Source organism: Plecotus auritus (genome assembly GCF_963455305.1).
Source record: "Plecotus auritus genome assembly, chromosome: 3".
Classification (NCBI taxonomy): Eukaryota; Metazoa; Chordata; class Mammalia; order Chiroptera; family Vespertilionidae; genus Plecotus; species Plecotus auritus.
The window spans coordinates 113,505,712-113,521,454 of NC_137772.1; the positions used below are offsets into that span (position 1 = coordinate 113,505,712).

Below are 15,743 nucleotides of genomic sequence, written 5' to 3' on the forward strand. Positions count from 1 at the left end.
TTTTTTTGTCATAGCCAAAGAATGTGCTTAGATATTTCTTCCTGAGATTCTCCTTCATCTTTGACAAAATCTTCCATTTTGGAATCATAGTCCTCATCTTCTTCCTCTTCATATTCTCACTGTCTTTTGTAACCACCAGGGAAGGGAAACCCTTGAGAACGTTGGGCAGATCTGTAGCCAGCTAAAGAAGGCTTCATTCCATTCATCTGTCTATTGGTGGGCCGGGTAATGATATTCTTAGAAGATATTGATTCTGACACAAAAGTGCATTTGAGCTTATGGGGGGATCTAAGCTACTAACTATTCACCCAGGTCCCAAGCTTCTCACTGGTCTTCTAGGGCCTGAACTGCTGGCAGTCTGTCCAGCTGAAACTGTGCCACTTACTGATTGCCCAGAGCCACTGACTGACCGCCTGGGGGCACTGAGCCACTCATTGGTCGTCGGTTATGTGGATTGTGCACAGGCCACCCAGAGTCACCAGAACTGACCACTGACTTCCTAGAACCACCTGGGCCACTGATGGGTCATCCAGAGCCACCTGTATTGCTGACTGTCCTTCCAGGAGGATTTAAGTCACTGGCTGGCCTCTTGGTCCCACTGATTGATCGCTCAGGTCCTGAGCTGGAGCTGCCATTCTGGGGCCTGGGCACGGAGCCAGAACTAACCATAGGCTGAAGACTCCCTGTGATGGGATGCACAGGAGCTAGGCTGGAGCTGCTGCCTGAGTGCCTGACACCTGGACTCCTAGCCTTATGTGGGGAGACCACAGGTTCAGGTCTGGAATGGCTAGGATGGAGAAGAGATTTTTTGGTTGTGTGCTCAGTAACAGATTTCTGAGTCCCTTTAGCAGAAGTCTTTGGAACACGGGATAAAAAGGTGCTCAAGTGGGTTTTTCCAGCCCTATTGAAAACAGGCCTGTCATGGTCCTTCTAAAGTGAGGCTTGGGAACAGTTGCTAGATCCTTCTTTGGTCCTCTCTCCTGGCATGGATTTGGATGAAAACAAACCTAAATGTTTCTTATTATCTGTGCTGGGTCTGGATTTCTTCTCAGCATGAGGAAGGGGAGTACCTTTTGGAGAAGGATGCTTGTCCTTGGAAACTCTGCTAGGTTTTGTGCCCAAACTTTCTGTATTACAGGGCAGCATTATGGTCAGAGGTAGTCCTGCGTCTGCTTCAGGCTTCTTTTTCATATGTCTTCATTCAAGAAGTTTTCACTCCCTAAGTTCTTGTGCAATCATGGGCCACTTTTCTGTGTTTTTTTTTCTTCTCACTACCTTGATTTCCACAAGTTCATACTGTTGGAAGCTACCCATTGCCTTCCCTATCAGAAAAGTGTAAACAAGGAATGCAGAAGGCCTTGAACTCTGGCAAGGCACAAAGCTATGCAGTGATTGTTTAGTTTGGCTCAAGCAATTTCCTGACCATATAGACTCAAAGTAAATATTTACTAATATTTACTGACCTTTAAGATAGTCTTTCTGTTACCAGAATTGCCTGCCTGACTAAGGGCAATATGTGTATCTAAAATTGAATAAAAGGCTGGCAGGGCCTGGGCTTCAGTGAAGTCCTTGCTCTTGCATTGGACTCTCCGCCTGGCCCCCCATTGCTTCCAATTTATTATTTCTTTTCTTGTCTCATCATTTGACCACGGCCCTTCTCCAGATCCCGAACCCTGAGCCATGCGAGACGTGGACTCTCACATCTGGCACCTCAAATGATGGATATCCAGAGAAGAAGATTTGCCTGGAGCAGAAAAACAAAGTTTAACCAGCAAGGTGGAGAAAAAGAATTCACCGAATAGGTGGGGAAATTCGCCCCGTGCAAAGCCCACGGCCAGCTGCAGAAGTCGAGATCTGTAAGTAGGGTGGGAACATCTATTTTTAGCCAGGCTAATGGGGCAGAATTTGTCAAAAGGGGAGAAGCTTTATTGTAGACTTTTGGTGTGCATGCTTAAGGATAAAGGAATTAAAGTGCCAGAAGGTATTCTCTTACAGTTTTTGCATGTTATTATAGAATATAATCCCTGGTTTCTTGAAGAAGGTACATTAGATGTTGAATGTTGGGAAAGAGTTAGTCAGAACTTGAAAAAACCTCAGCAGCAGGGGAAAATTTTGCCTCCAAATTGTTTCTTTTGTGGAACATGGTATTGCATTTGCTGGAGCCTTTTAGAGAAACAAAAGAGGATAAACCCCCTCCCCTTGCACCTTCCTCTCCTAAAGAGGAGCAAAAGAAAAACTGGAGGAATGGCCTTCATGGTCCCCTACACCTCCATGTCCTAATCCTGAAACATTTAATTCACCATTAATAGAATCACCTATGCAAAGAGCTATCCGAGAAAGATTAAAGGACATGACGGTGGAGGACCAACTTGCTTTTCCTATTATACAAGTAGCTGACCCACAGCTCGTGAATCATATAATAAGACAGCATGAAAAATTTGACTTTAAAATGATAAAGGCCTCGAGTGAAAGCATAGTGCAGAATGGTCCTATAGCTCTTTCACTGGAAAAATTATGACTAATATTTCTGAAGCATTCTTAGCTCCTTATGACTGGTATTCTCTAGCTCACGGAGGAGATTATTTACTATGGAAGGAAGAATTTTTGGACAAATGTCAGGAGCAAGCCCATGCAAACTGTGGGTTGAATGCTCAAATAACTTAGGAAATGCTGAAAGGACTGGGACAATATAATGGCATGCAAAATCAGCTAAATTATGTGCAACCGGCATTTGAGCAAATTACACTTTGTGGAAGAAGCGTTTGGTGGGCTTTACCATCAAAAGGGGACCCTGAAGGAGCTTTTAGTCAATGTATGCAGGGGCCTACAGAGTCTTTTTCTGACTTTGTAGCTTGCCTCACTCAAGCAGTGAGATGACAGATTCAACATGAAACAGCAGGAGACATTTTACTTCTGCAATTAACTTATGAAAATGCCAATGCTGATTGTAAGAAATGCCTGACCCCTCTGAGAAAAAAATAGTACCGTTACAGAAATGATTCAAGCATGTCAGAATGTGGGGTCAGGCACTTTTTAAGCAAACTTACTCACTGTAACAGTGGGGAATAAAAGGTGTTATAACTGTGGAAGAACAGGACATTTTAAAAAAGAATGTAAGCAACGAAGAAGGACACAAGGTGGCGATCTAGGGAAAAGCGTGAGCATTCTGCCTCCCAATTCAATCAACAGATTAAACCTCTCTGTGTCCTAGAAGTCAGAAGGGAAACCATTGGGTTGGTTAATGTAGATCGATATTTCATAAAAATGGGCAGCCATTAGATCAAGACATAGGGAATGGCCAACCACAGGGAAACGGCCCCCCAGCCCCATCATCAATAGGGGCAATTTGCCCTGCAAGGCCCACAGTGGACTCCCTCATCTGAGCCACTCCAGGGAGTGCAGGCCTAGTTCTTAACAGTAATATAGCGGTCACTTTGACCCCCACTATGGTTCGGCAAGCTGTTCCTACAGGAATCCGGGGACCTGTGCCACCAAGAACTTTAGGATTAATCTTAGGGAGAAGTGGAAAAACTCTGAGTGGACTAACTGTTCTGCCTGGAGTCATAGATTCAGACTATGAGGGAGAAATTAAGGTAATATTAGAATGTAATCATATTATGCAAATTACTTCAGGACAAAGAATTGCTCAGATACTACTTCTACTTTTCATTCAGCAAGCCGAAGCTATAAATAGGAAAAGAGCAACACAAGGATTTGGAAGCTCAGATATCTATTGCATACATGAAATTAGCAAAACCCATCCTATGATTAATTTAAGAAGAGAGAGAAAATGGTTTAAAGGTTCAATAGACACTGGAGCGAATGTCAGCATTATCAGCAAAGAATTCTGGCCTCCAAGTTGGTCCATGGTAGAAGCTATAAGCTCTATCATGGGGGTCAGAGTTCCTGATAATACACAACGCAGTGCTGCAGTGTTAAGGTGGCAAGATGAAGAAGGACAGACAGGATGGTTTCAGCTTTACATAGACTCTGGGATTGCAGTCAAGCTTATGGGGCCGGGATGTTTTAGAAGGTTCACAAGCTTTTATTATTACCGGCAAAGGACAGCAGTTAATAACTCAGATGGGATATCAGACTGGTCAAAGCTTAGGAAAAAATAATCAGGGAATTAAAGAGCCCATCCTAGCCAAAGGAAACTCAGGAAGACGAGGATTAGGATATCAACCTTTTGAGGAGTGGTTACCGCTCAATCTCCTCACCCTCATGCAGATCCTATACAATGGAAAGATGATAGACCTATATGGGTGGATCAGTGGCCATTAACCAAGGAGAAATTAGGTCATATTCATGAATTAATACAGGAACAAATAGAGCGTAGAGTCTTCCAATAGTCCTTGGAATACACCTATATTTACTATACCTAAGAAGGCAGCAGGAAAATGGCAATTGTTACATGATCCTAGAGCAGTTAACACTACTATGCATACCTTGGAAACTTTACAGCCTGGACTCCCAGCGCCTTTGTAAATCCCTCTAGATTGGTCTCTTATAACAGTAGATCTTAAGGAGTGTTTCTTCACCATTCCCTTGGCCCCTCAAGATAAACAGAGATTTGCTTTCTCAGTGCCAGCTATGAAAAATATAGAACACATGAAAAGATATCAATGGAAAGTTTTTATCTCAAGGAATGGCCAATGGCCCCACCTAGTGTCAAAAATATGTAGCTCAAGCTGTTCAGCCTTTAAGGGACAAATATTCCTGATGTTACATTATTCATTACATGGATGACTTGCTCTTAGCAAGTCCATGGGAAGAGCAGACCTCGTCAATGTAAAAATTGCTCCAGAAAAGGTACAGAAAGAAACGCCTTTCAAATATCTGGGAACCATAATTGAAAACCAATGTATTAGGCCTTAAACGGTGGAAATAAGATTGCCTTAAAACTTTAACTGACTTTCAAAAAGTATTAGGGGGCATTGACTGGTTAAGACCTTATCTGAAAATCTCTACAGGAGAAGTGACAAATTTATTTAATATACTTAGGGGTGACTTTAATCTTTCCTCATCCTGAACTTTAACAGATGAAGCTAGGAAGGAGTTGCTAAGAATTGAGCAGGCAATCTCCTCAGCCCAAGTAGCATGGGTACAGCCTGAATTGCCTTTATTGGGACAGATTAACCCTACTGCAAATAGTCCCACTGGAGTCATCTTCCAAAAAACTCTCCTGCTATTACTGAATGTGTCGACCTAGGGCATCAATCCTCTAAAACTGAGGTTACATATATAGAACTTATGGCTCAGTTGATACCTCAACTTAGAAAGCGCTGCAGGCAGCTTAGAGGAGAAGAACCCCAATGCATTTACCTTCCCCTCACTGGGAAGCAATTAGAAATATTATTTCAAACAGATTTGAATTGGCAAATTGGACTAAGTGGACATTCAGGGGAACTTAGTTGTCACCTATGAAAAGACAAATTACGACAATTTTTATATTATACCCCCTTTCTATACCAAAAAATACTAGGCAGGAACCTATTCCTGGAGGATTAACTGTTTTTACTGATGGATCATCGAATGGTAAAGCTGCCTATCATACAATGAATTCAGACCGAGTCATGCTGACCAGTCATACTTCTGTACAAAGAATTGAGTTAGAGGCTATTAAGGCTGCATTGCAGGATTTCCAAGAGCTTCTTAATATTATCTCTGGCTCTTCTTATGCTGTGGGCCTAGTGAATAGAATTGAAACTGCTCTGTTAAAATTGCTCAGTGACCAAAGTTTATTTTTTACTATTTAAACTAGTTCAGCAGATTGTACACTCACATCAGGGCTCACAGTGTATTACCTGGCCAGATAACAAAAGGAAATGCACATGCTAATCAATTGGTTGCTTTATTAAAACAGGCCTCAGAATCTCATCAGCTTTACACCAGCCTGCCAAAATGTTGTCCAAACAATTCTCGATCACTTGACAGCAGGCAAAACAGATTATCAGAGAATGTCCCACTTGCATGTCCCATCTGCCGCAAGGACCTAATTCAGGAATTAACCCTTGAGGATTGATAAGGTAACATATCTCTGGCAAATGGATGTAACACATTATACTCCTTTTGGAAACCTTGGGGCATTGCATGTCTCTGTATATACCTTTTCAAAGGGCGTATGGGCTACTACATCTACAGGGGAAATGGCAAAACAGGTTATTAATCATTGCCTAGCTGCTTTTGCTGGCATGGCCATTCCAAAAATCATTAAAACTGACAATGGACCAGCTTACAGAACCTGTCATTTCCAGCAATTTTGTAAAAAGTGGAAAATTCAGCACATTACATGAATACCATATAATTCGCAGGGACAGGCAATTATAGAACGCCAGCATCATAGGCTAAAATCCCAACTTGAAAAACAGAAAAGGGGGAATATGGAGAAATTGTCTGTAGGTAGACTACACTAAGCCTTAATTACTTTAAATTTTTTCATTTCTGATGCCGATGGTAAGACACCCATGGAAATAAACTGGTGTCAGAAAGAGCCAAAGGAAAACGGTCTGGTTAAATGGAAAGATCCCGAGTCTGGTTTATGGAAGGAACCCAACCCCTGTTAACATTTGGTCAAGGCTACGCTTGTATATTTCCAGGAAATTTCTCGAAGCCCATGTGGATTCCCACAAGAAATATTAAACTTCAACATGGATGCGAGGGAGGAACTGGCCAGGTTAAGGAGGACCTTGCACCTGGAGCCACACCTTATAGCTGCAGATAATCGACTACCCCAGCCACAGAAAGCAGCAGCCCCAAGCAACTCACTGAAGATAAGGAGTGGGAGGAGGACGAGACAAATAAGGGGGTATAATATAAAAATTGTAGTAATTTGTCTTTCCTTTGTGGATTGGAGCCCAGAGGTCACCTGGGGGATGGTGAAGAAGATGGTCCAGAAAGCTGATCGAATTTGTGAGGAGACCAGAACCCCAAGAACACCTGAGAACGTCTTTCTTGCCCTGCTAGCAGTAATCAGCTGTGCGGTAATGCTACCGGGGCAAAGGGGGAAGTATTTTGGACTTATGCTCCTGACCCTCCATGGGTAAGACCCCTTATGTGGGCTGATCCCCTGCCTAACGTAGTCACCAATAACACCAAACACCTTGGTCACCCAGGAGGACCACAGGTCGGGCAAGGAAGTATATGGGCAAAGTATAATTACATGGGTATCACCACCTAGCTTCCTTTTTGTATGACACAGAACCAAACCACAGCTCCTTTGTGTGAAAATTAAAAAGAGGCTTCTGGCTAACATGGACACCAAAGGAGGGGGAAGCAAAAGACCAAATACCTCTACTATCACTACTTGCTCTGGGGAGAGGTGCAGAAAATGTAACTTTACTAAGACACCCCCTCACACACTAAGCCGTTATGTAAAAAGTCTTATGAATGGCACCCCACCGAGGAAGAAATTAATTGACAAGACTGTTATAGTGACCACCCCACCAGCAGCAAACTTAATAACAGTTTTTCCTTTGTGGATTGGAGCCCCTATGGGTTTGCATTTAGTAACAATCGTACCCTAAAATGGAAGGAAAACGCATCCTATCTATATGTTGAAGCTAATCACTCCATTTCATGGCATGGAGGAGGATTTGTTAGATCTCAATTTCAACATGACAATTGGCCCCTACAAAATACATAATGGAAATGAGCTGCTGCACTTGCACCTATTAAAGAGTATAGTTTTAACTATAGCTCAGATAATTCCATTCATATCTTATGGGGAACTCCCAATAAGACAGTATTTGCCACCGCCTGTGTATTTGATCCGTTTGTACTCCTCTCAGGCCCCATCCAGATGCACCTTATTATTACAAGCCATCTGTATGAGGTGTCATACACAGGCTGCACACTATCCCATTGTATTAATTTTACATTCCAAAAGGATTCCCTCATGATTTTAAAACAACCAGCTTTTGCTTAGTTTCCTACTAACCTAACCGAGCCTTGGGAATCTCATCAAACCTACTAAATGTTACATGATCTGGTAAAAATCTTAAAAAGACAAAAGAAGATTTCCTGGAATGTTAATTACAGGACTCTGTGCCCTCGTAACGTTACTTACTTCTGTGGGCATTGCTGCTTCATCCATGGTACAAACTGATCAAACTTTTCAGTTTGTACAACCGGTCTATACAAAAAAGAATTGATAGCCAGTTTGAGATAGAATTATCAGCATTAAAGTCTACAGTCTTGTGGAAGGGTGATAAAATCCACAGCGTAGAGCAAAGAATATCTTTGTAGTGTCATTATAATTTTTCCCAAGTTTGTGTTATTACCCCCCACCCCCCATTCCCTATTGGGAATTAATAAAAAATCACGTTGGTGCTTGGGGTAAAGATAACACAACCCTTGATAATTTAGAATTACAACAGCACATTGTACAATTATCCCAGGCAAACTTACAAACTAATTCCTTAGATGTCTGGCAGAAATTTGAAAAAGACATGAAAGAATTTAATCTCTTCCTCTGGATCTCCTTACATTTGCCTCTCAGCATAACCATTATTGCTTATCTCATTTTTTACTCTTATGTTTATTTCTAGTCTGCAGATGTGGAATGAAGAGTCTTAAAAGGACTTGAACCCTTCAGGTGGCATTCACTTTTCAGTATTTATTAAGAAAAAGAGAAGGGGAGAGATATTGGAAGCTTCCCATTGCCTTCCCTATCAGAAAAGTGTAAACAAGGAATGCAGAAGGCTCGTGAAACTTGAGCTCTGGCAAGGGCCAAAGCTATGCACTGACTGTATAGCTGAGACAATGGTGGCTCAAGCAATTTCCTGAACAAAGAGTCTCAAAGTAAATCTTTACTAATATTTACTGACCTTTAAGATAGTCTTTCTGTTACCAGAATTGCCTGCCTGACTAAGGGCAATATGTGTATCTAAAATTGAATAAAAGGCTGGCAGGGCCTGGGCTCCAGTGAAGTCCTTGCTCTTGCATTGGACTCTCCGCCTGGCCCCTCCATTGCTTCCAATTTATTATTTCTTGTCTTGTCTCATCATTTGACCACGGCCCTTCTCCAGATCCCGAACCCTGAGCCATGCGAGACGTGGACTCTCACATCTGGCACCTCAAATGATGGATATCCAGAGAAGAAGATTTGCCTGGAGTAGAAAAACAAAGTTTAACCAGCAAGGTGGAGAAAAAGAATTCACCGAATTGGTGGGGAAATTCGCCCCATGCAAAGCCCACGGCCAGCTGCAGAAGTCGAGATCTGTAAGTAGGGTGGGAACATCTATTTTTAGCCAGGCTAATGGGGCAGAATTTGTCAAAAGGGGAGAAGCTTTATTGTAGACTTTTGGTGTGCATGCTTAAGGATAAAGGAATTAAAGTGCCAGAAGGTATTCTCTTACAGTTTTTGCATGTTATTATAGAATATAATCCCTGGTTTCTTGAAGAAGGTACATTAGATGTTGAATGTTGGGAAAGAGTTAGTCAGAACTTGAAAAAACCTCAGCAGCAGGGGAAAATTTTGCCTCCAAATTGTTTCTTTTGTGGAACATGGTATTGCATTTGCTGGAGCCTTTTAGAGAAACAAAAGAGGATAAACCCCCTCCCCTTGCACCTTCCTCTCCTAAAGAGGAGCAAAAGAAAAACTGGAGGAATGGCCTTCATGGTCCCCTACACCTCCATGTCCTAATCCTGAAACATTTAATTCACCATTAATAGAATCACCTATGCAAAGAGCTATCCGAGAAAGATTAAAGGACATGACGGTGGAGGACCAACTTGCTTTTCCTATTATACAAGTAGCTGACCCACAGCTCATGAATCATATAATAAGACAGCATGAAAAATTTGACTTTAAAATGATAAAGGTCTCGAGTGAAAGCATAGTGCAGAATGGTCCTATAGCTCTTTCACTGGAAAAATTATGACTAATATTTCTGAAGCATTCTTAGCTCCTTATGACTGGTATTCTCTAGCTCACGGAGGAGATTATTTACTATGGAAGGAAGAATTTTTGGACAAATGTCAGGAGCAAGCCCATGCAAACTGTGGGTTGAATGCTCAAATAACTTAGGAAATGCTGAAAGGACTGGGACAATATAATGACATGCAAAATCAGCTAAATTATGTGCAACCGGCATTTGAGCAAATTACACTTTGTGGAAGAAGCGTTTGGTGGGCTTTACCATCAAAAGGGGACCCTGAAGGAGCTTTTAGTCAATGTATGCAGGGGCCTACAGAGTCTTTTTCTGACTTTGTAGCTTGCCTCACTCAAGCAGTGAGATGACAGATTCAACATGAAACAGCAGGAGACATTTTACTTCTGCAATTAACTTATGAAAATGCCAATGCTGATTGTAAGAAATGCCTGACCCCTCTGAGAAAAAAATAGTACCGTTACAGAAATGATTCAAGCATGTCAGAATGTGGGGTCAGGCACTTTTTAAGCAAACTTACTCACTGTAACAGTGGGGAATAAAAGGTGTTATAACTGTGGAAGAACAGGACATTTTAAAAAAGAATGTAAGCAACGAAGAAGGACACAAGGTGGCGATCTAGGGAAAGGTGTGAGCATTCTGCCTCCCAATTCAATCAACAGATTAAACCTCTCTGTGTCCTAGAAGTCAGAAGGGAAACCATTGGGTTGGTTAATGTAGATCGATATTTCATAAAAACGGGCAGCCATTAGATCAAGACATAGGGAATGGCCAACCACAGGGAAACGGCCCCCCAGCCCCATCATCAATAGGGGCAATTTGCCCTGCAAGGCCCACAGTGGACTCCCTCATCTGAGCCACTCCAGGGAGTGCAGGCCTAGTTCTTAACAGTAATATAGCGGTCACTTTGACCCCCACTATGGTTCGGCAAGCTGTTCCTACAGGAATCCGGGGACCTGTGCCACCAAGAACTTTAGGATTAATCTTAGGGAGAAGTGGAAAAACTCTGAGTGGACTAACTGTTCTGCCTGGAGTCATAGATTCAGAATATGAGGGAGAAATTAAGGTAATATTAGAATATAATCATATTATGCAAATTACTTCAGGACAAAGAATTGCTCAGATACTACTTCTACTTTTTATTCAGCAAGGCGAAGCTATAAATAGGAAAAGAGCAACACAAGGATTTGGAAGCTCAGATATCTATTGCATACATGAAATTAGCAAAACCCATCCTATGATTAATTTAAGAAGAGAGAGAAAATGGTTTAAAGGTTTAATAGACACTGGAGCGGATGTCAGCATTATCAGCAAAGAATTCTGGCCTCCAAGTTGGTCCATGGTAGAAGCTATAAGCTCTATCATGGGGGTCAGAGTTCCTGATAATACACAACGCAGTGCTGCAGTGTTAAGGTGGCAAGATGAAGAAGGACAGACAGGATGGTTTCAGCTTTACATAGACTCTGGGATTGCAGACAGCTTATGGGGCCGGGATGTTTTAGAAGATTTACAAGCTTTTATTATTACCGGCAAAGGACAGCACTTAATAACTCAGATGGGATATCAGACTGGTCAAAGCTTAGGAAAAAATAATCAGGGAATTAAAGAGCCCATCCTAGCCAAAGGAAACTCAGGAAGACGAGGATTAGGATATCAACCTTTTGAGGAGTGGTTACCGCTCAATCTCCTCACCCTCATGCAGATCCTATACAATGGAAAGATGATAGACCTATATGGGTGGATCAGTGGCCATTAACCAAGGAGAAATTAGGTCATATTCATGAATTAAAACAGGAAAAAATAGAGCGTAGAGTCTTCCAATAGTCCTTGGAATACACCTATATTTACTATACCTAAGAAGGCAGCAGGAAAATGGCAATTGTTACATGATCTTAGAGCAGTTAACACTACTATGCATACCATGGAAACTTTACAGCCTGGACTCCCAGCGCCTTTGCAAATCCCTCTAGATTGGTCTCTTATAATAGTAGATCTTAAGGAGTGTTTCTTCACCATTCCCTTGGCCCCTCAAGATAAACAGAGATTTGCTTTTTCAGTGCCAGCTATGAACAATATAGAACCCATGAAAAGATATCAATGGAAAGTTTTTATCTCAAGGAATGGCCAATGGCCCCACCTAGTGTCAAAAATATGTAGCTCAAGCTGTTCAGCCTTTAAGGGACAAATATTCCTGATGTTACATTATTCATTACATGGATGACTTGCTCTTAGCAAGTCCATGGGAAGAGCAGACCTTGTCAATGTAAAAATTGCTCCAGAAAAGGTACAGAAAGAAACACCTTTCAAATATCTGGGAACCATAATTGAAAACCAATGTATTAGGCCTTAAAAGGTGGAAATAAGATTGCCTTAAAACTTTAACTGACTTTCAAAAAGTATTAGGGGGCATTGACTGGTTAAGACCTTATCTGAAAATCTCTACAGGAGAAGTGACAAATTTATTTAATATACTTAGGGGTGACTTTAATCTTTCCTCATCCTGAACTTTAACAGATGAAGCTAGGAAGGAGTTGCTAAGAATTGAGCAGGCAATCCCCTCAGCCCAAGTAGCATGGGTAGAGCCTGAATTGCCTTTATTGGGACAGATTAACCCTACTGCAAATAGTCCCACTAGAGTCATCTTCCAAAAAACTCTCCTGCTCTTACTGAATGGGTCGACCTAGGGCATCAATCCTCTAAAACTGTATACAGTTTTACATATATAGAACTTATGGCTCAGTTGATACCTCAACTTAGAAAGCGCTGCAGGCAGCTTAGAGGAGAAGAACCCCAATGCATTTACCTTCCCCTCACTGGGAAGCAATTAGAAATATTATTTCAAACTGATCTGAATTGGCAAATTGCACTAAGTGGATATTCAGGGGAACTTAGTTGTCACCTATGAAAAGACAAATTACGACAATTTTTATATTATACCCCCTTTCTATACCAAAAAATACTAGGCAGGAACCTATTCCTGGAGGATTAACTGTTTTTACTGATGGATCATCGAATGGTAAAGCTGCCTAACATACAATGAATTCAGACCGAGTCATGCTGACCAGTCATACTTCTGTACAAAGAATTGAATTAGAGGCTATTAAGGCTGCATTGCAGGATTTCCAAGAGCTTCTTAATATTATCTCTGGCTCTTCTTATGCTGTGGGCCTAGTGAATAGAATTGAAACTGCTCTGTTAAAATGGCTCAGTGACCAAAGTTTATTTTTTACTATTGAAACAAGTTCAGCAGATTGTACACTCACATCAGGGCTCACAGTGTATTACCTGGCCAGATAACAAAAGGAATTGCACATGCTAATCAATTGATTGCTTTATTAAACAGGCCTCAGAATCTCATCAGCTTTTACACCAGCCTGCCAAAATGTTGTCCAAACAATTCTCAATCACTTGACAGCAGGCAAAACAGATTATCAGAGAATGTCCCACTTGCATGTTACAATTGCCTCAAGGGCCTAATACAGGAATTAACCCTCGAGGATTGATAAGGGAACATATCTGGCAAATGGATGTAACACATTATACTCCTTTTGGAAACCTTGGGGCATTGTATGTCTCTGTATATACCTTTTCAAAGGGCCTATGGGCTACTGCATCTACAGGAGAAATGGCAAAACAGGTTATTAATCATTGCCTAGCTGCTTTTTCCTTCATGGCCATTCCAAAAACCATTAAAACTGACAATGGACCAGCTTACACAACGTGTCATTTCCAGCAATTTTGTAAAAAGTGGAAAATTCAGCACATTACATGAATACCATATAATTTGCAGGGACAGGCAATTATAGAACACCAGCATCATAGGCTAAAATACCAACTTGAAAAACAGAAAAGGGGGAATATGGAGAAATTGCCTGTAGGTAGACTACACTAAGCCTTGATTACTTTAAATTTTTTCACTTGTGATGCCGATGGCAAGACACCCATGGAAATAAATAGGTGTCAGAATAAACCAAAGGAAAATGGTCTGGTTAAATGGAAAGATCCCAAGTCTGGTTTATGGAAGGGTCCCAACCCCCTGTTAACATTTGGTCAAGGCTATGCTTGTACATTTCCAGAAAATTTCTCAAAGCCCATGTGGATTCCCACAAGAAATATTAAACTTCAACATGGATCTGAGGGAGGAACTGGCCAGGTTAATGAGGACCTTGCACCTGGAGCCATGCCTTACAGCTGCAGACAATCGACTACCCCAGCCACAGATAGCAGCAGCCCCAAGCAACCCATTGAAGATAAGGAGTGGGAGGAGGATGAGACAAATAAGGGGGTATAATATAAAAATTATCATAATTTGTCTTTCCTTTGTGGATTGGAGCCCAGAGGTCACCTGGGGGATGGTGAAGAAGATGGTCCAGAAAGCTGAGCGAATTTGTGAGGAGACCAGAACCCCAAGAACACCTGAGAACGTCTTTCTTGCCCTGCTAGCAGTCATCAGCTGTGCGGTAATACTACCGGGGCAAATGGGGAAGTATTTCGGACTTATGCTCCTGACCCTCCATGGGTAAGACCCCTTATATGGGCTGATCCCCCGCCTAATGTAGTCACCAATAACACCAAACACCTTGGTCACCCAGGAGGACCACAGGTCGGGCAAGGAAGTATATGGACAAATTATATAATTACATGGTTATCACCACCTAGCTTCCCTTTTGTATGACACAGAACCAAACCACAGCTCCTTTGTGTGTAAAATTAAAAAGAGGCTTCTGGCTAACATGGACACCAAAGGAGGGGGAAGTAAAAGACCAAATACATCTACTATCACTACTTGCTCTGGGGAGAGGTGCAGAAAATGTAACTTTACTAAGACACCCCCTCACACACTAAGCCGTTATGAATGGCACCCCACCGAGGAAGAAATTAATTGACAAGACTGTTATAGTGAACACCCCACCAGCAGTAAACTTAATAACAGTTTTTCCTTTGTGGATTGGAGCCCCTATGGGTTTGCATATAGTAACAATCGCACCCTAAAATGGAAGGGGAACGCATCCTATCTATATGTTGAAGCTAATCACTCCATTTCATGGCATGGAGGAGGATTTGTTGGATTTCAATTTCAACATGACAATTGGCCCCTACAAAACACATAATGGAAATGAGCTGCTGCACTTGCACCTATTAAATAGTATAGTTTTAACTATAGCTCAGATAATTCCATTCATACCTTACGGGGAACTCCCAATAAGACAGTATTTCCACCACCTGTGTATTTGATCCGTTTGTACTCCTCTCAGGCCCCCTCCAGATGCACCTTAATGTTACAAGCCATCTGTATGAGATGTCACGCACAGGCTGCACACTATGGCATTGTATTAATTTTACATTCCAAAAGGATTCCCTCATGATTTTAAAACAACCAGCTTTTGCTTAGATCCTACTAACCTAACTGAGCCTTGGGAATCTCATCAAACCTACTAAATGTTACATGATCTGGTAAAAATCTTAAAAAGACAAAAGAAGATTTCCTGGAATGTTAATTACAGGACTCTGTGCCCTCGTAACATTACTTACTTCTGTGGGCATTGCTGCTTCATCCATGGTACAAACTGATCAAACTTTTCAGTTTGTACAACCGGTCTATACAAAAAAGAATTGATAGCCAGTTTGAGATAGAATTATCAGCATTAAAGTCTACAGTCTTGTGGAAGGGTGATAAAATCCACAGCGTAGAGCAAAGAATATCTTTGTAGTGTCATTATAATTTTTCCCAAGTTTGTGTTATTACCCCCCACCCCCCATTCCCTATTGGGAATTAATAAAAAATCACGTTGGTGCTTGGGGTAAAGATAACACAACCCTTGATAATTTAGAATTACAACAGCACATTGT

At 41.6% G+C, this 15,743-nt stretch overlaps 1 pseudogene across 1 annotated transcript in view; it reads right to left on the reverse strand.

The window, feature by feature from the left end:
- The window catches only part of LOC308244141 (protein SPT2 homolog), a 34,839-nt pseudogene that overhangs the window by 121 nt on the left and 18,975 nt on the right, over positions 1 to 15,743 (reverse strand). The window contains exon 2 of the transcript in view: positions 1 to 413. This exon is cut by the window's left edge and continues 121 nt beyond it. The product of the transcript in view is annotated as a protein SPT2 homolog (transcript). The remainder of the gene's footprint in view (positions 414 to 15,743) is intronic.